The 20670-nt window shown below is 43.0% G+C and overlaps 2 protein-coding genes across 2 annotated transcripts in view; one reads left to right on the forward strand and one right to left on the reverse strand.

Moving 5' to 3' along the window:
• Cenpp (centromere protein P) overlaps positions 1-20670 on the forward strand; it is a 185557-nt gene that overhangs the window by 162617 nt on the left and 2270 nt on the right. The window lies entirely within an intron of this gene.
• Ecm2 (extracellular matrix protein 2) overlaps positions 1-20670 on the reverse strand; it is a 74600-nt gene that overhangs the window by 45109 nt on the left and 8821 nt on the right. The gene's annotated exons all lie outside the window — the stretch shown is intronic.

Consider the following 20670-nt stretch of genomic DNA (forward strand, 5'->3'; position numbering starts at 1 on the left):
ATACTGCAGACTAGGACATTGCAAAGTAACTGCACACACAAGGAAAATACAAAATTGACTTAGTGAGTGCTGCAGGAAAGGCACCAGTTCTTAGTATAGATCTAAGAAGACATTAAGTTTATGTCTCAGGCTAATTCTTGGCTCAGAGAAAGCCTATCACAATTACAAAAAGAAATTAAAACACAAAATACAAGACAGGCACTGGTGGCTCATGACTTTTAGCTACTCAGGAGGCTTAAGATCTAATGACTGCAGTTCAAAACCAGCTCAAGCAGGAAGTTTGTGAGACTCCTATATCCAATTAACCACCAAAAGCCAGAAGGCATGAGTTCAAGCTCACATACTGGCAAAGAAAAAGAGACAATGGTAATTATCAAGACAGAAGAAAGAAAACAGACTGAAAAAAACTGAACCCAAATGAACTACACAACTTGTGGGTGGTGATGGGAGGGAAAACTGGAAGTGAGCAAGGGAAGGGGTGACATAGTTCAAAAAGAAATGTACTCTTTACCTGACTCATGTCACCCTCTGTACATCAGCTTTGTAATAACAAAAAAGAGAAAAGAAAAAAACCCAGCCTATGGGACCCGTGGGACACCATCAAGCAGACTAGACTGACATCTACAATGCAGAATTTGTCACAGGGGAAAAGAGAAGGAGGCAGAAGACTTAAAGAAATTTTTGAAAGCAGAAAGACAGAAGCAACGTGCAACATACAAAGAGTTCATAGTAAGATTATCAGTAGATCTCTCACCAGAAACTTTGGAGAGCCAAAGCCATGGGCTTTTTTTCTTTCTTTCTTTCTTTTTTTTTTTTTTTTTTTTTTTTTGTCGGTCGTGGGGCTTGAACTCTGGGCCTGGGCGCTGTCCCTCAGCTCTTCAGCTCAAGGCGAGCGCTCTACCACTTGAGCTACAGCGCCACTTCCGGTTTTCTGGTGGTTTTTATTGGAGATAGGAGTCTCATGGTCTCTCCTGCCCGGGCTGGCTTTGAACCACGATCCTCAGATCTCAGCCTCCTGAGTAGCTAGGATTACAGGCGTGAGCCACCAGCGCCCGGCCATGGGCTTTTTTCCAACATGCTAAAAAAGCCAGGCACTGGTAGCTCACACCTGTAATCCTAGCTATTCAGAAGGCTGAGATATGAGGATCATGGTTCAAAGCCAGCCCAGGCAGGAAAACCCTACTCAAAAAGGGGGAGGGGGGAGGAGGAAGAAGAGGAGGAGGAGGAAGAAGAAAAAGAAAGCTGGAAATGGAGCTGTGGCTCAAGTGGTACAGTGCTAGCCCTGACAAAAAGAAACTCAGGGAAAAAGCCCAGGCCTTGAACAAAAGTATCCTTTCACAATGAGGGAGACTCTAATTCTAGCACTCAAAAGGCTGAGAGAGGATGATCAAGTCAAGGAATGTCTTAATTTCTTAAATACTGAAGGTATCACCAACCTACACTGTAAGACATGCTCCAGCAATTCTGCAGGATAAAATGATAGGATCCCAGATAGTAACTCAGTACTACCTAAAGAAGTAAGTTTCAATAAGAAAATAAATGCTTGGGCTGGGAAGGTGGCTCAGTGGTAGAGCGCTTGCCTTGCATGCCAGAGGCCCTGGGTTCGATTCCTCAGCACCACATAAGCAGAAAGAAAAAAGCCGGAAGTGGCGCTGGGGCTCAAGTGGTAGAGCGCTAGCCTTGAGCTGAAGAGCTGAGGGACAGCGCCCATGCCCAGAGTTCAGGCCCCACGACTGACAAAAAAAAAAAAAAGAAAGTGCAGAACAACTCACAAAAACTCTCAAGAGCTGGAATCAGGAATGGGGAAATCTCTTCTCATCAACAAAATCTGCAGATTCTCAACCTCACTTTCTTTTTTGGGGGGTTTTATATTGCCTTATCCCCACCACTTTCTATAACTCTAGTTCATTCTTTCAAAAAGTGTTGTCTTCTGCAGTACAGCTGTTGCTGTGTTGTCAGGCATGTGGCCAAAGGACCCATCTGTGTGTCTTCAAGTCTGTATCCTCAGTTCAAACAACTTCCCAGATGGGTGGTCTGACTCTCAAGTTCGGATTTATCCAAGACATTCTTCTTGGGCCAGCTTGGATCATATGTCCATCCTGGTCCTAGTTGCAGCGTGTACAGGCATAGCTGGGTAGGAGTAATATAGGTTACTATGGATTGAAGCATATATTCAGCGAATATATGCTTAATATAGTAATATAGGTTACTATGGAGTTGAGCATATATTCGTCTGTGTGGACTGTCACTTGTTAAAGCCTTTGTAAAGAAGAGAAAAGTTATTACTATTTAATATAATTGTCTTCTGAATAGAACTGCTGTGTAATCTAATACAAGCTTTATACCTATTAATTTGCCAGAAACTTTTGATTATTTTCTTTTCCATTAATTCATTTGTAATAGTATTTATAAGTGCTTATAGGCATCTTATACTGTTTTTAGCTCTGTCTCATAAGAACTATAATTTGATGTAAGATGCAAAGACAGTGCATGGTTTGATTCTTAACATTTTTTTTCTGAATTAAAGAGATGAAGTTTTTTTTTTCTTTTTCTTTGTAAGGTAATTTAAAAGCATTAGTTATAACATACACTGTCCTCAGTGAGTATGAGTTGTTTGGCTTTCAAACTGACTAATTTCAAGCAGGCTTTAGTGAAATAAACAATAGTTTCTCTATGAAATCACCACATAGAAGCTGGAGGAGCTGTGCCATCATCTGTTTATGCTAGTATGCCATTTGGTGTCTATAATTCAGAACAGAAGTGAATTTGAAATGTTTACATGCTGAAAATAGCTTCTTTATGTTGTTATAAGGAAACTAAGTTGTGAGAAACAAAAAAGCCACCACTTAAAAGGCCAAATTATAAGTCTTTATTGGAGAGCTGGAGGACTGCTGGTGGACTCTTGTCTCAAAGACCAGCAGCCCTGAATGCAACTAACACAAAGCTTATATAGGCCAGAACCTGGTGCGTGGAAGTGTAGGACACTTAAGGAAGTGTAGGACACTTAAACCTAACAGAAGTTAAATACAAACAAACCATCTAGGGAAACAACCAGGAGAAATCAAGGGTCAATTATTTGGAAAAGCATAGACCCAGTCTCCTTACTTCATTGTCAGGAGGAGAGCATTCACAATGATTGAGCACTCCGTAATAACCAAGTTCTGTTTATGATCTGGTGACTCCTTAGTGCTTGGTGTTAAATAGGACAAATATTGATCACACCATGGTGATAAGTTAGTTCCACTTCCTCGTACTATTTCAGCAACCCTACTGCTATCTCAATCCTGGTGCAGCCACTTCCTGAGGTACCACTGACATGACTACTATCTGTAGTGCTGCAAAGTTTTTCCACACAAATCCAACCCAGCATAAGTCAGCCACTTCTGGCTATACTTGTGTGTATGCATGCATGTGTGTATATTTATGCACATACACATGCCAGTGCTTCAACTCAGGGCCTTGTGTTCTTATTTGGCTTACTTACAGCTGATGCTCTGCCACTCCAGCCATACCTCTAGTCTGGCATTTTGCTGGCTACTTTGGAGGTGAGGTCTTAGGAACTTTTCTGTCCTGGCTGACTTTGAATGGTGATCCTCCTCCTTTGAATTGCATCCTGAGTAACAAGGATTACAGGTGTGAGCCACTGGGTCCAGTTAACACATTGTTAGGAAGATAACACTAGTAGAGAATCAAGAAGCTGACTCCGTTGTTATTGTCTGATTGTTGACAGCCTCTTAATCCTTGCCCTCTGTTTGCCCCTTCTGCCTCACATCCAGGCAAACTGATAGGAAAATTCCCATTGTGGTGCTAGCAGGCACTTATTGGCTCATCAAGCAACCTTCAGTCCTACACTGGCTCCTCAGAAAGCCACATGCAAGCGCTACTTTCTTTATTCTTGGTGCATACAAGGCTGCCAGTCACGCTTTCAGTCGAGGTACCAAACCAGCTTTTGAATGAGGATGTCTATCCATGCTGTATAGAGCAGCCACACCAAATGTGTAGAGACAGCAGGGACAGCCCGGCCTGGCACACTGCTGCTAAGGGAAATGTGCCTTGCACTTCCCATCCCACCACAGCTGCCCTCCCTTTGCTGAGGCATTGTTCCTCCAGCTTACGTGTGGTTCTGCTTGGGTGGGTTCCACCCATCCCTCAGTTAACGCACATACAGTGAAACTTTAGCAGAAGCTACTGTATAGTGAAAACACATTTGCTAACTGCCTAGCTAATTAGGTAAAAATGGATTATCTCTCACCAAAAAGAAAAAAAAAAAGACGTGTAAATATGGCCAACCGTGGTGACTACATCTAGTCCCCTGTACCATTTTAACCATACAGAGTGCTAGGTTCAGTATGATATGTTTAAGGTGTGAAGTCAAGCTCAAAAGAAAGAAGTACAAAGGTCCCAAGAGCCATTAGTAAGAAATCAACCAGCACGAATGCTGAGACTCGAGGCTCCCATAGACTTCAGAGCAGATGGGGCTCAGGGCTGGGGGACTCCTATCCAGATGCCTTGGGTCAGCATTGGGTGGTGTTTTGGGGAGACCAGTGTTCTTCCCAAGATTTGGAGCCTTAGACACTTCCCTGTCATTGTTGAAAGGATGAAACTGCCAGCTAGCTTGTTAATATGCAAGGAACTTTGTTACTGAAGGAAAAAAAAAACAAACTCAAAATCTCTGGCATAGGTCTGTATGTATGTCCTACCTAACCTGTGATCTAGATAGAAACCCAGGTCTAAAAATGACTTAAGTGGTAAATATAATGAACTCCCTAGCTCTACAGGAAGCCACCATGAAATTGTCCTGGAGGGCCATTTTTATAACAGTACTCACTGAACTGTCACAGAAAACATGCCTCTTACAGAAGGGAAATGAGACTAAAAAATTATCCATTACTTAAAAAAAACTCCATTATGTGAGAATTATAGGACAATTTGGATAAGACTGTAAAAAGATACCAGAGTGATAACAGGACAAACATAAGAAAACAAAAAGTATTTTTTAAAAGCCATAAGGACAGGAAGATAATACAATGGAAACGTAAGAATATAGTTTAAAAACATGGAATAGGGCAGTTCAACATACATCTCATTAGAATTTTCAAAAATAAAGATAGGCATTATATTCAAAGAGGATTAGAGAGAGAGAGAGAGAGAGAAAAAAAAAAAAAAACACCAGGCCTGGTGGCTCAGTCCTGTAATCCTAGCTGCTTGAGAGGCAGAGATTAGGAAGGTCAAGGATTGAGATCAATTTAGGCAAATAGTTTATCATACCCCATCTGAACCAGTTAAAAGCTAGGCACACTAAAGTGTGCCTGCCTGTCATCCAAGGACTGCAGCCTTGGAAGGCCCAGACATAAACATGAAACCCTATTCGAAAAATAAAGTAAAAAAGACTGCGCATGGCTTAAGGTAGAGCACATAACCAGCACAAGTATGGTCTTGAGTTCAAACCCCAGTATTGCTTTTAAAAAAATCAGTTTGGAAAAGTTATCAAGTCCTAAGTATAGTAAATTAGAAAATAAAGAAAAAACACTAGACTTCCTTCCAACTCCGTAGGTTGCCTTTACTGAACATTTCATCTATATGGAATCACAGAATCTGTGACTTTGTGTCCTTGGCATCAATCATGTTATAGCAGACACGAGCATTGCTTTCTTTCTGTTGCTCAAGTGTGGACATGCCACATTTGCTTATCCATTCACCAGTTGAAGGAAATTAGATTATTTGAAGTTGTCCATAATGGGCTGGGAAGGTGGCTCAGTGGTAGAGTGCTTGTCTTGCATGCCTGAGGCCCTGGGTTCGATTCCTCAGCACCACATAAGCAAAAAGGAAAAAAGCGGAAGTGGCGCTGTGGCTCAAGTGGTAAAGCGCTAGCTTTTAGCTGAATAGCTGAGGGACAGCGCCCAGGCCCAGAGTTCAGGCCCCACGACCGGACCCAAAAAAAATGAAGAAGTTGTCCATAAATAACGCTGCTGTAACTTTGATTACTGCATGGACATTTTATTTTTTACGAGTGGGATTACTGGGTTGTATTGTGAACTTATGCTTGCTTCTTATGCAACTACCAAGTTATGGTGATATCACAGAAAATGGCAGCATAAGACACTCAGACAATCAATGAGTCCAGCAAAACCATCATAAACTGGCAACACTTGAAAACCTAAGCATTACCAGAACTCTGGGGTCTGATGAAATGCCTGTAGAGAGTAGAGGAGCAGGTGAAGAGGGGGAAGCTAGACTTCAGCAGGGCCTCATTCTCTTGGCTGCCTATCTTCTGTCATTCATCCCTATGGTAGCGATGACCACAGCAGTCCATCTTCCTGATGCATCTTGTGGGTGCCAGGAAACAAATGCAAACCTTCTTCAAATACTGACTTTCCCTGGTAGTTCCCAAAGGGACCAGAGCAGGGGCTAGTCCCTTTCTGAGAAATACAGCATCTATACACAGCTACTGAGTGTTCTATCTGTGCCTGAAGAACAAGCTGGGGCTGACGGGAAAGCAACAGATAGATCCAAAGGTCCTAGGAAGGAAGCTTAGGAGGAGTTTCTTAGGGGATAAAGGGGGCTTGAGGTGGCCTCCACATTTACCACGGGAAATACTGTAACATTGAAGCCTGAGACCTGCGAGAGGCTAAGGCTGCACCTCTGACAGGGCCAGCAGGAGTGAAGGCTAGGGCACAGTGGTGGGCAGAGGGCCTCACACCCACCTCAAAGCCAAGCAGCAAGGGCCTAGGAAGGTTTTTTTTGTTTTGTTTTGTTTTCCTCCCTGTGGGCTCTAGGCATCTAAGAGCTCTCTCAGTGAGGTCACTGGCTGACTGTGAGATAATACAGTAGACGTTTCAGTGACCACACACAAGCAGGAACAATCTTTGCAAAAATCATTAGGAAAAGTCATTAAACAGAAAACTGCAGCCCTCAGCAATCAACAGCAAATTCGCAGGACAAGGGAGAGCATGGTTCTCAGAGTTACCATATTCTAGTAGTTAAAATGTCCAATTTTTTTTTTTTTTTGGTCTGTCGTGGGGCCTGAACTCTGGGCCTGGGCACTGTCCCTCAGCTCTTCAGCTCAAGGCTAGCCCTCTACCACTTGAGCCACAGCTCTACTTCTGGCTTTGTCTGCTTATGTGGTACTGAGGAATCGAACCCAGGGCCTCATGCATGCAAAGCAAGCACTCTACCACTGAGCCACCTTCCCAACCCAAATGTCCAATTTTTAACAGGAGCAAAAATACAGGGCATAAAAGTAAAGCTGACAGAAACCAGCTTGAAGAAGCCTAAGTAGTGGATTTACTAGACAAAGACTAAAGGAACTGTCTTAACTCAGAAAAAACTATAAATGAACTAAAGAAAACAATATAGGAACAAAATGAGTATTAATAATGAAACAAATTATAAAAAGGAACCAAATTGGTATTTTCATACAGTGGAATAATCAGGTATGTAATAGCATAAAATAGTAAAGTATGGATGACTCTTGAAAATCTTTTTTTTTTTTTTGGTCAGTCATGGGGCTTGATCTCTGGGCCTGGGCACTGTTGCTCAGCTCTTCAGCTCAAGGCTAGAGCTCTACCACTTGAGCCACAGCGCCACTTCCAGTTTTCTGGTGGTTAACTGGAGATAGAGTCTCACAGACTTTCCTGCCCAGGCTAGCTTTGAACCGTGATCCTCAGATCTCACCCTCCTTAGTAGCTAAGATTACAGGTGTGAGCTACCAGTGCCCGGCGACTCTTGAAAATCATATGTTCAGTAAAAGAAGCTAGACACAAAAGATTACATATTGTATAGTTCTATTTATATGAACTATTTAAAATAGATAAATTCATAGAAACAAATGAGTAGATGCTGGTTGCCAGAGACTAAGGGGAAGAGAAATGGGATTAGCTAGTTAATGATGTAGCTTTTAATATGAAATTAATGAACATGTTTTGGAAGTGGCTAGAGGTAGTGATTACACTGAGAATGTACCAAGTATTGCCAGATTGATCACTTTAAATGTTTAGTTTTATGTAAATTAAAAGAGCTATGGGCTTAAAAGGGTACCTAATGTACCTTCTCCCTCTCCATAGTTCTCCCCTCAAAACATGGTGTCAGAAATAAAGTTATTTACAGAGAGAAAAAAATGTTAATTAATTTGTCAGACAAACCCTCAGTGTTTTGTTCTTGTTTTCTGCGAAAAAGATTAGGTAATCTTTTTGTTGTTGTTTATTTGTTTTTTGCTAGTCCTGGAGCCTGGGCCCTGTCTTAGGCTTCTTTTGCTCAATGCTAGCACTCTACCACTTGAGCCACAGTGCCATTTCCAGCTTTCTACTGTTTATGTGGTTCTGAGGAATCGAACCCAGGGTTTCATGCATGCTAGGCAAGCACGCTACCACTAAGCCACATTCCCAGCCCAGATTAGGTAACAATATCAGAGAGGGAGGGTGTCTCTCCAGCCACATATCTCTAGAAGTCTCAGAGCTGGCCCTGAGTTAGTGATACAAGAGGATTCTCCCTGCCAGAGGTGTGTGTGCAGCTCATAAGGAGTGAACATAAAATACCTGCATTACTAAGAAATGTAAGGGGACAGTTTTTACTCTGCCTGTAATATATACATACCATTTCAGGATTTAAGAAAAACATCTTTTAGAAAAAAGAAAAAGGAAACTTGCACATCGTTTTACAAAGCAGCTACTGTACCAACAATGTGTAATCCCCCACTTTCTGCACTCTCTCTCCACACTTGTTATTGTCTATCTTTTCTTGCTATAGCTATTCCAACCATGTGAAATGCTTCTTTATGCTTTCAAGGAAAAGCTGAACTAAGTATCCTGCAAATTCTTTTTTCTTTCAAGTTATTTATTTTTTAAATGTTTTTGTCGGTCCTGGGGTTTGAACCCGTGCTTGAGCACTGTCCCTGAGCTTCTGTGCTCAAGTCTAGTGTTCTACCAACTGAGCCATAGCTCCACTTCCTGCTTTTTGTGGTTAATTGGAGATAAGAGTCTCACTGACTTTCCTTCCTGGGTTGGCTTTGAACTGTGATTCTTAGATCTCAGCCTCCTGAGTAGCTAGGTTTACAGGTATGAACCACCAATCCCCCCACTCAAGTTATTTATAATAGCTCTGTCGGTGAATGCCTGTCTAAGCTACTTGGTCTTATACAATGTAATTGTAGTCTAAGAATAATCACATGTTCACATTTCCTGATTATCAGTTTTTATCCTAACTATTTTCATAGGTTGTATAATAATAGTGTATTTGTCCGATAAACAGAAACTATACAGTATCACCCTGGACCCTTCCTCCTTCCTCCTCCCAAAGGGCTTATTATTTCTGAGAATGTGCTGGTTGGTCCCTTGGTAGAAGCTTGGCGACTAACCCCTTCTTCCATGTAGGCTATAGTTAGGTAAATGCTTTCACATGTCCATAAGTGTTAGCATAAGCCAGTCATTTAGGAGCATGATATGGGAACATCATTATTCACCCACTAAGGGTGTGGGACAGAAAAGACCCGAAGATCTCTGCAAGTGCTCCTGAGAGACAACTGTAGCAGGGGAGTAGTCCTCTGATGGGATTTTTGGGGTACAGAATCAAGAGGGCTTCTTTCTCTGATTCTGTTCCACATAATGGATTATTAACCACTGTCGAACTGGTTCATCTCAATGCATTGATCTGCTTTGTAGGAGCAAATGACATGTCTACTTCAGACTTCGGTACTTAAAGCAGTTGCACCTATAATCCTGTTCCTGTTACAAATGTATAAATAGGCACTGTGCTTAAAGATACTTAATTGTTAAAAAAAAAATATAACTCCTATTTGTTTCGGGCTAAAAGGTGTGTTTGAAGAACTGGAGTCTGTCTTTTGGTTGCTCTCTCTTTAAGAAAAGAGTGGACAGCTTGGCTGCCTTGGCTCTGTCTCTCTGTTTCCATTCCTCTTGTTGGCCCAGCTCTGCACAATCAAAGTTAGCCGTTATGCAAGCCTGCAGGCCTCAGGGACCCTTGTCCTGCTCAGCCCTTGAGCACAGCATCTGCGTGTTTCCAAATAAAGCTAAGAACTGTGCAGTCCTTTTCCTTTTTTTTTTTTTTTTGGTCAGCCTTAGCTTCTGGAAATTAGTGTTTCTTCAAGTTTATTTAACCCTACAAGCTAGCTGAATTACTTTTTAAAAGATGTTTATTATTTTTAATTGTCACAAGTTGAATTATTAGTAGAGGAAGATTGTAAAAGATAATTAGAACCAAGGTGCTAGTGGCTCACATGTGTAATCCTAGCTACTCAAGAGGCTGAGATCTAATTATCCTGGTTCAAAGCCAGCCTGGGCAAGAAAGTCCGTGAGATTCTTATCTCCAGTTAACCATCAAAAAGCTGAAAGTGAAGCTGTGGCTCCAGTAGTAGAGTGCTAGCCCTAAGCAAAAAAGCTAAGGGACAGCACCTAAGTCCTGCGTTCAAGCTCTAATACCAGCACACACACAAAGAAAAAGGCTAGAAGATCACAAGCATCGAAGCTCATGTCTACAACTAAATCTTCATCTAATGAAGATTTCTAAGTTGACCCATTTATCTTAGTGTAGTTACTTATAATAGAGCCTAATTATCATCATATAAGCATATAGAAAAGGCATATATAAATTAGTACAGCCATCAGAGCTGCAGAGCAGGAAACAGAATATGAGCAGTTTCCAGAAACCTCTTCATTCCTTCCCAGTCATTCCTTCCCTCAGGCAAACACTCTCAGGACTTCTATGGAAGGACCCATCTGCTTACATGGAGAAGGCCAGCCTTGGGCAGTGTCCTAGGAGGCTGAGCTTAGTGTGTAACTCCAGACAGTTCTGATTGCTATAGGTGCTCTATTGTATGGACATGCCACAAAGCAGTCCTGAGCAGTCCCTCTTCTGGTCATTTTGAGCTGGGCTGCTGTGAGTGGGTTAGCACATAGTCAAATATATATGTATATATATATATATATATATATATATATATATATATATATTTACATTACATATATGTATTGTATATACATGTATTATATATATACATATATATATATATATGTATTATATCTAGGCTGGACCTGATGAATCATAGCGAATATACGTCCCATGTTGCCCGGTAGTTTTCCAAAGTAGCTGTGCCAGTATATCCTCTCAGCAGCACAGAGGAGGGTTCCAGCTGCTCACACTTGTTTCAGCACTTTTTTTAAAGCTGTTCTTAGCCATGTAAGTGTGCATGTAAAGGTAACCTTTTAGTCTTAATTTGCATTCCTCTATGCAGTGTTTATTTTGTTCACTTGTCAATACCAGCGTTTAACCCCACGCCTGTGTTTTTTTTATAGGGCCATACAGGGAATGAGATATAAACCCAATTCACAATGGCCTAAGGAAAACAGATACAAGCTGCTTCTGTAGCTCTAGGAGGGCGGGAGTAGTTCTGATCATGAGAGTGGCTGTCTTTGGAGAGAGCCACCCCCAGCTATCCAGCAACTCCTGAGGTACCTTTCCCTGCACCCATATCTCAGTTTCAGGAAGCTGTCTGCTATGGGTGAAGCACTGTTAGTGCTATGATGAACTGGGTTGGGCCTAAGCATAGATGATCAGAATTAGAAAGCCTCTGGGCAAAGTAAAACAGGTCTGGGGCCATCTGCCATAGTCACACTAGGGACACCCCTGTTCTGTCAACTCATTTTGAATGAGTAAGTCAGTTTAAGCTTATCATATTGTGCAGGGTGATCTGACGTATTTTTAATAAGGGTTACACAAAGCCATTTTAGGACAGCAGAGGATTTCCTTCTGCCTTTATTTCCCCTAATCCAAGAGAGATTCTACACTGAAATATAAGTGGTTATAAAATATTTTGCCTGTTCATGGATGACCTGCTGAGTATATAAATGAAAACACAGTAGTTGCTACTCTTCTATTATCTCCTTTGAGTTTTAAGGCAAGCCCATAATAAGCTGGTTCCTTCCTCCTGCCTGGGCCAGCAGTGAAGGGGAACAATGATTAGTGCTTGTGGAGCTGCTTCTGTGGTCTGTGGCCAGACAATGAAGCGGGGATAATTCTAGGACCCAAATAAAAACTACGCATTTGTTCTCTTTTTTTTGGAGGGGGGGGGGGGGGTCCGGTCGTGGGGCCTGAACGCTGGGACTGGGCGCTGTCCCTCAGCTCTTCAGCTCAAGGCTAGTGCTCTACCACTTGAGCCACAGCGCCACTTCCAGCTTTTTCTTTTTGGCTTATGTGGTACTGAGGAATCGAACCCAGGGCCTCATGCATGCAAGGCAAGCGCTCTACCATTGAGCCACTTTCCCTGCCCCACATTTGTTCTTAAAATTATTTTTTTCTGTGTATGCCAATCCTGGAGCTTGAACTCAGAGCCTAGTTACTGTCTCTGAGCTTTTTTGCTCAAAGCTAACACTACCGCTTGAGTCATAGCTCCACTTCCTGCTTTTTTTCTTTCTTTTTTTTTTTTTTGGTTGGTCGTGGGGCTTGAACTCTGGGCCTGAGCACTGTCCCTCAGCTCTTCAGCTCAAGGCGAGCTCTCCGCCACTTGACCCACAGCACCACTTCCAGTTTTCTGGTGGTTTATTGGAGATAAGAGTCTCACAGACTTTCCTGTCCAGGCTGGCTTTGAACCAACCACGATCCTCAGATCTCAGTCTCCTGAGTAGCTAGGATTACAGGCATGAGCCACCAGCCCCCAGCTCACTTCCAGCTTTTTGGTGATTGATTATAGAGTCTCTTGGACTTTCCTGGCTGTGCTAGCTTCAGATCCTCAGATCTCAGCCTCTTGAGTAGCTAAGATTACAGGCATGAGCCACTGACACCTGACTTGTTTTTTTATATTACTGGGGTTTGAACTCAATGTCTTGTGCTTGCTAGGCAGGGTGCTCTACCGATTTAGCCATGCCCTCAATTTAACCCTTCTAAAGTGGCAGTAAAAGCATGCACAGTAAAGAAGAGAAGCAGTAAAATGTTGGAAGCTAGGAAGCAGATGAAAATAGTGTTTGGTTAAGACCAAAGAAAGACAAAGAAGCCTGGTTTGCTCTGTAAAGTCCCAGTGGGCTGGGGAATGAAAGGCAGCAGGCGCCTCTGACAGAACAGGGAAGTAGAAGGACTAGTTGACAGTCTCTATAGAAGAGACCCCCTCATGTCATGTCTGTCCCCACCATGGTGGCAGTCCAAAAAGACAAAGGAGTTCTAGACTTGGGACCCACAATCACTTTTTTTGGGTATGTTCCAGTCCAGAGGCTTGAATTTAGGGCCTAGGCACTGTCCTGGAGCTTTCTTGCTCAAGGCTAGCCCTCTCTCACTTGAACTACAGCACTACTTGTAGTTTTCCAATGGTTAGTTGGAGATAAGGGTCTCACAAACTTACCTGCCCAGGCTAGCTTCGAACCACAATTCTCAGCTTTCAGCCACCTGAGTTGCTAGGATTGCAAGTTAAGCCACCGATGCCCTTCCCTCCTTCCCCCTCACTTTTTATAACTTTCCCTACAGCAATAACTGAGTTTTTAATTAAAAAGTAACAATGTACAGGAATTGTCTTTTATTAGATCTTTGAGATTAATACATGATTTTTATTTGTAGATGGCACTAGATAAGGCATATATGAACAAGGCTTTTTGAAAGGTATTTGTGCTTTCCAACAACTGTTTTGTTGCTACTTGACATCAAAGTCAGTCACCAGCACCACATGGAATCATGGTATAAGATTACTGTAAGAAAACTTAACCCATTGATTACAACTGCACTTAAATTTAGAAATGTTAGATAGTATAGAATGTTTTTGAACTTAGGTTTTAGAATCTTGAGTGCTTTAGGTCTGAGTTTACTAGCCTGTACTCCTTCATGAAACGTTGGTTTCATGAAAATTGGCATTATTCCAAAGATCTCTGGGACTGCTAGGAATCAAAAGTCTCCTGTTTGTCACACGTGAAGGTACTGTGAAAGCTGAGGCTCAGTGAACCAAAGGATTTGGGGCTAGAGTGAACCTGAAAACCTTACACTTCTGACTCAAAAGTGTATGATTCCACTGAAATGAGACCACATTAACTTTAAAATACAACTAATTTCAGACTTAGACATTTATGAAATTTAGGGTTTGAGTTTAAACCTTAGTAATGATAAAATTTTCCAGTAAATATCTGTAACATAGTACTCTCATTGTCCATTATACTTATTAAAAATTATACAAAGAGAAAAATGTGTAATTATCTCTCTCTCTCTATATATATATCCAGCTTCCTAATTACCATTCCTGACTCCATGAAACTGACCTGCCTTTTCTCATCTGTGGTCTAAGGGGGTAAGAATTACTTCTCAAAGCAAACAGTTGCTACATGATTAGCTTAGAATGACAATCTTAGAAAACTACTGAAGACAACAGTGAGATTCTTTAGTAAATCCTCAAGGAAGGCCAGGAGTTTTAAGTGTATTGCCTTAGACTAACTGCAGGGGGTGTTTCTTGGCTGCATAAGTTAGGGGTTTTGCCTACTTATCTCCCCTTTTCATTCTAAAATAGAAAGGTACAGAAGATTATCTGGATCCCGCACTCCTTTGTTACTTCTTTTAGTTCTACTTGCTGCCCAGGGTCCAGTCTTGTCAGTAACTTGAGGGTTTCCTACGAAAATGCTACAGGTGTTTTCCAGCTGATTTGAGGTGCAGCTTTTTCCATGTATGGGCTTGGAAGGTAGCAGGGCTCCTGTTTTCCTGTGCAAGCAAAGGACAGGACCAGCTCTCAGTCCCCAGCGGATCTCTTAAGTCCAGGAGGAGGAAGGCACACAAGGTCAGGTCAGCAGTATACCCATGTTTCAACAAAACCAGAGCAGTGACCAGCCATGTGCTGATGGTTCACACCTGTAATCTTAGCTACCCAAGAGGCTGAGATCTGAGGATCGTTATTCAAAGCAAGCATGGACAGAAAAGTCCATGAGATGCTGCTCCCCAGTTAACTAGCAAATGCCAGAAATAGAGTTGTGGCTAGCCTTAAGCAAACAGAAATAAAAACAAAAAAAAAAAAAAACTAAGGGTTCATGCCCAGGCCCACAGTTTAAGCCCCACTACTAGCAAAAATAAAAAAATAAAAAAAAGAAATTTCCAGTAAGCAGACCCTCTTGAAATAGTTTACGAATAGGAAAGAAATGCAGGTGTGCCAGAAGGAGAGATTAAACAGGGAAATACCATTTCGTTTTCTTTAGTGGTATGATATATGGTGTACCATAGAGGAGGATCAGAAGATAGGGTACCACTTGACTGTCCACAGATGTCCTGCCTCTCAAGATGGAAGTCACTATGAATACCAAAGATTAAAGCAAAACATAAATGAAGTTTAAGAATGCAATTATAAAGGCTTTCTAAAGAGTATTTGTAGCTTTGAATTCAAGGGAAATACTTGAAAACTATAAGGAAGTTAGAAGAAATAGGGGAATGAAGGAATTACCATGGGAATTTCACCCCTTGAGTTTTGAGAATCATTTTGTTGTTATTGAAAAGCACAGAAACTGTATCTTAACTGGACACTTATATGAATCCCAGGGACAAGGAGGTGAAAGAGAAGAAAGCTCATCTTAGGCTTGGGGACTGAGGTCAACAGGGGATACACAAGCCTCCCTCTCTCCCAAGAGATCCCTGGCTCAATGATCGCTATGTCCTCTGGAATGATTGGATAGTGAACATTGTTTTTTAATCTGCTCTATTTCCTAGGGTCACTTCCCAAAAGGAAATTTACATGTGTTTCCTGTGCTCCATGCACAGGGACATGTCCTGATTCCCTTCCACCCAGTGTCGCCTCTAGCTTCCCAGCTGGCTTGTCTGGGCTGGTATTTTGTCTCAAACATCTTACAGTGCCAGAAGTTGCCAAGATCACCTCACCCCTAGGATCTGCGCCTTCTGCAGAGAGTGTGACTGGCCTGAGCAGGCTTTGTAGCCTGGACACACTGAGCTCCACCACTGCAGCACAAAAGCAGCCACAGCTGAGCCTGACTAGGCCAGTCAAGTGCAAATAAACACTGATGTTTGACCTCCAGTTTTCATAGGTCACAAAAGCCTTTTTTCCAACCATTTTTAGCTTGTGAGCCATATAGAAGCCAGGGACATGGAACCTCCTGTGTTGTCCCCATTCTGGTCTCCCTAGTGACATAAGCTGATCACTCAGGCTGACTTGGCTATTATTAAAATTCCCAAAGTTGGGCTGGGAAGATGGCTCAGTGGTAGAGCGCTTGCCTTGCATGCATGAGGCCCCGGGTTCAATTCCTCAGCACCACATAAGCAAAAAGAAAAAAGCTGGAAGTGGCGCTGTGGCTCAGGTGGTAGAGCACTAGTCTTGAGCTGAAGAGCTGAGGGACAGTGCTCAGGCCCAGAGTTCAGGCCCCACAACTGGAAAAAAATAAAAAAATAAAAAAATAAATAAAATTCCCAAAGTCTTTGCTTCAAAAATGCCATTGGACTCTATTTCCAATGAATTGGATCTCTCCCACCCCAGAGGTCCCCAGGTTCCCACTAGTGCATCCCAAAACTGTGCAAGAAGTGGGTAAAGGGAAGAAAGGCCCCTCCTGGAGTTGAGGCACCGGGGTGGGGTAGGGCTCATGCCTGGAGAATGTTTGACACAAGCCTGAGCAGGTTCTGAGACATCAGTTCAAGATGACCCTAGGCACACCCAGGCTGGGCCTTCCAGTCCTGGGAGCTTCATGTTCATTTTCCCAGGTTCATCATCCACCGTCAAGAGCTTGTTTCAAGGGCTTGTTTGTTTTTCTAAGCAACATTTAGCACACATTTTTAAATTCCCTCTGGAACAGCAGTACTTGCCACGACGTCCTCAGCTGTTCCCAGTTATTTTCATGTATGCTTCTGGCAGTGCTGGTCCCAGAGGAGCTTGTCGTGGATGCTGAGTTCATTGTTGACGGTGTCTAACCTCCAACCCCCCCAGCCCTCCAGGGAGATGTGAACACTTCCTGAGCTGCGAGCTCTGCACCCGTTGTTCTTCACAAGCAGATGACTCTAGGCTGCAGACGTGTGGCTGGGCCTCTGTTTTTTATGTGTGTCTCAAATCCTCAGGACTATGTCCAGGAAAGTTCAGATAATTTGGGATAGAGGATGTAATTTGGCAATGTAACTCCTTCATTCAGCTCTGTTTATGTTATTTCATGTAATATTTACTTGAAAATTATAGTTCGAGAGAAAATGGTTGAAAGTCCACACTATTAGACTTGGAAATTCAGTCTTTCCATCCTCTGTGTAATCAAAAGATTTAAAGGTCAGCACTGTCCATCCAGCCGGACAGCCTGGGGCTTTGTTAACATTTCAGTTGGATGGTATGTGGACATTTGTGCTTTCCCTTGCAGAGGCTGTCCTGATCTGGAAATTGCTGTAGAATAGCCAACCCTCCTCTAGCTTATGACAGTCTGAAAACCCTGTCTCCCATCTCCCCAACGGACTGTAGCCTGATTCACATGCCATACTCTGACCAAAAAGTCCAGAGGACCCATTTGCATTAGGGTGCCAGTGTCTGATGGATGGTGTCTATGTTGTCCCCATGGTTAGAGGTTTTGAAGCTAGTGCCCCCCTTCCTGCTGCAGAGGAGCTGGTGGTGAGGTTCAGCGGGCACTGTTGGATGGTCATGAACTGGCTGATCAAACACGGAACCTCAAAGGATGAGGAAGGCACAAGACAGGAGGATGGCAGACCATACCAGCCTGGCATATCTGGCAAGGCCCTATCTAAGAAATAACTAAAGCAAAAATGGCTGGAGGCATGGCCAGAAAGAAAAGCACATGTGGGTGGTTCCTCTTATACAAAATACTCAGAATAGGGAAATCTATCTCTACTTAGAAAGTATGTTGGTGACTTGGCTGGGGGCAAGAGTTTCTTTATGGGGTAATATAAACCTTCTAGAATTAGAAAGTGACGAGGTTGTGCTTATTACCTTGTAAATATACCAAAATCCACTCAACTATGCCCTTTAAAGAAATGAAATTGTTATACAAATATTTTTTTAAAATCATTGAGTCAGTGAGAGAATAACCTGTGGGAAAACATTCGAGATAAATCAATGGTCTATGGGCATCCATAATGCCCACAGGATTCAAGGGTTCACCAGCTACTACCATTGCAGTGCTGTGACTGAAATCTAACACAGAGGCTTTCTGTAAAGCACCAAGCAGCCACGGCACCAGCATGGGGTCTCAGGTGAGACAGACTGGATCAAGTTGCCAGCATTCCCACAGCCATTTTCCTTTCATAAACCCCACAAATGCAAACTCTCACAGATGGCCAGCACCTGAATAAACACCATCTAAATCACAGCCTTGGCATTCCTCAGTGGGGCTCAGGACCTTCCCTGGGGCCCCAACACAGATAGGCTAGTGCCTGCCTGCTGGTTAGAACGCACAAGGCTGGGACAAGACCCCTCCCATAGCACAGCCTTCCAGTACTTTTCCTCCAAACCACAGCCATCACACTGTACCCAGAACAGAGTCCCAGGTCTGAAACTGACCTTTGAGAGCCTGGCCATCTAAGGTCCTTTGCAGATCAGGTTTATAGTTTGTTCTTGGCACTAGGGATTAAATTCTAGGCCTCTCACTCCTTTGGCTTTTTCACACTTCCACTTCTGGCTTTTTTCTACTGGAGATAAGAGTCTATCAGAGTTGTCTTCCAGGCTGGCTTTGAACCTTAACTCTCAGCTGTCTGAATAACCAGGATTACAGGTGTGAGCCATTGGTGCTCTTAGATTTACAGTTTTCTGAATAGCCTTTTGGTGTGCAAGCATTTTTCCCAGAAGGTATTCTAAGCTATCCTGTACATATCTCTGCCTTATCAGGTCTTAACCCTTGGCCAATTTGATTGTCTTTTATCAATATGAAATACAATGATACCTAAAACTGGGCTGGGAAGGTGGCTCAGTGGTAGAATGCTTGCCTTGCATGCATGAGGCCATGGGTTCGATTCCTCAGCACCACATAAGCAGAAAGAAAAATGGGAAGTGGCGCTGTGGCTCAAGTGGTAGAGCACTAGCCTTGAGCTGAAGAGCTGAGAGATAGCGCCCAGACCCAGAGTTCAGGCCCCATGACTGACAAAAAAAAAAAAAAAAAAAAAAAACCTAAAACTTTTCATCACAACTCCTATCCTCTCCTGTGCTAAGCTACTGAGACTTCTGTGCACTTCTACTGAGACTTGGACTTTATAGTACTTCTGATTACCTGTGATTGTAACAAGGCTTCCCTCTTGATGTCCACAGGGCTATCCTGTCAGCTCTTAGTTGCTTCCTTCTATTCCTAGCTGCGCTCTGCGACAGAGTTACCCCTCAGTGAATGGAGCAGGATAGATGGAGTGACACTACTATTGCCTTACACAGATGGGACTTTTCACACAAGTCCAATTCTTCAGAAGCGTATGCTGAGTGTCTGACCTCTTCCCAATATCCGTATTTCTACTTTGGGCTTTAAAAAAAAAATTTTTTTTTAAAGGGAATATGCTTGCTTATTTAGTGAAACTTCTCATCTGAATTCTCTTTTGTTTGGGGGGTGGAGATCTGTTCTCTTCCGCTTAGAGCCTCACACTGGAGGCAGCCCAAGCCCCCAGCCCTCCCTGGAGTCCTACAAGCTGCCGCCAAACACAGCTTGGAAGCTAAACTGCCACGTTCACACACTCTCCTTTACATTCCTCAAACAGTTGTTATTAATTAGGAAAAGGCTGCTGTTTAAAACTTAACCAGCACTTTCCACTTAAATCACTGAGGTATATATTTTCTCCTAAAAACTTGTTTTGCTGAAATAAGTAATTATCTGTAAGCGTACACCAGACCCACTCCAGTTTTGGTGTCTGGATGTGCTCTCTGTTGGTGGCTTCATGGAGGCACTGGCAGCTGCTCACTGAGACGGAACTGGTTCTTTTAAGTGTCTGACGCATCTCTGTCCCCATACAACCTCATTTGCTAAGCTGGTTCAACCCAGCAAGCTCTGGCCCCAGGTCCCACAGGGCTTTCCAACTTGCGGCCTGCCCTTTGAGGCATCACCTTAGGCCACCAACCCTCCACCAAGCACCGAGTCATATGAAAAAAGTCTTTGAAAGGCTGCCCTTAGGATCTTGCATTGTTGAGTCCGCCATAAGACCTCTCATCTTGCAGTGTGTCCTCAGATGAAAGGACAGGCATTTTGGGGCCACTGTTTCTTACAGAATAGGGCTTCTGTTTAGACACCTATAAAGCAAGCACTGTCATAATGACATAATCTGATAGAAGCTCCCAGGATAACAGATGCATAAACATATCTGAGTCATCATGTCATGTGAGAGAACCCTAGCCAAATTAGAAACCTGCAACCAGGAAGTGACACAGCATGTGCTTCCACCACGGTTGGGGTGCCTGGGTGGGGTCCTGCCTATGCCAAGAAGTATACCAGGTTTAGGTGTGTTGGGAGCATTCATTGTGGCAGAGTGGCAACCACTGCCTTCAAAGAGCTTCCATTTAGAAGACCTTGATGGCAGATGCTAAAACCCTGAACTTCCTGATGGGAAGCGGGTGAAAAAAACTGGCAAGTTAGAATGGAGTCACACAGGGGTTACCTGACGTGTTAATGCTGGGAAAGGCGACAATAAAGGGAGCCTGGAAACCACGGGGCAGTAAGATGATGACTGGATGGTGGCCAGTGAGGGCAGGGGTTCTAGCAAACAGTACGTATAATACCTAGATCTCAACCCCAAAAGTGGCTCTGA

The sequence above is a fragment of the Dipodomys merriami genome, unplaced genomic scaffold (assembly GCF_024711535.1).
Source record: "Dipodomys merriami isolate MVZ:Mamm:240054 unplaced genomic scaffold, mDipMer1.0.p SCAF_22, whole genome shotgun sequence".
Lineage (NCBI taxonomy): Eukaryota > Metazoa > Chordata > Mammalia > Rodentia > Heteromyidae > Dipodomys > Dipodomys merriami.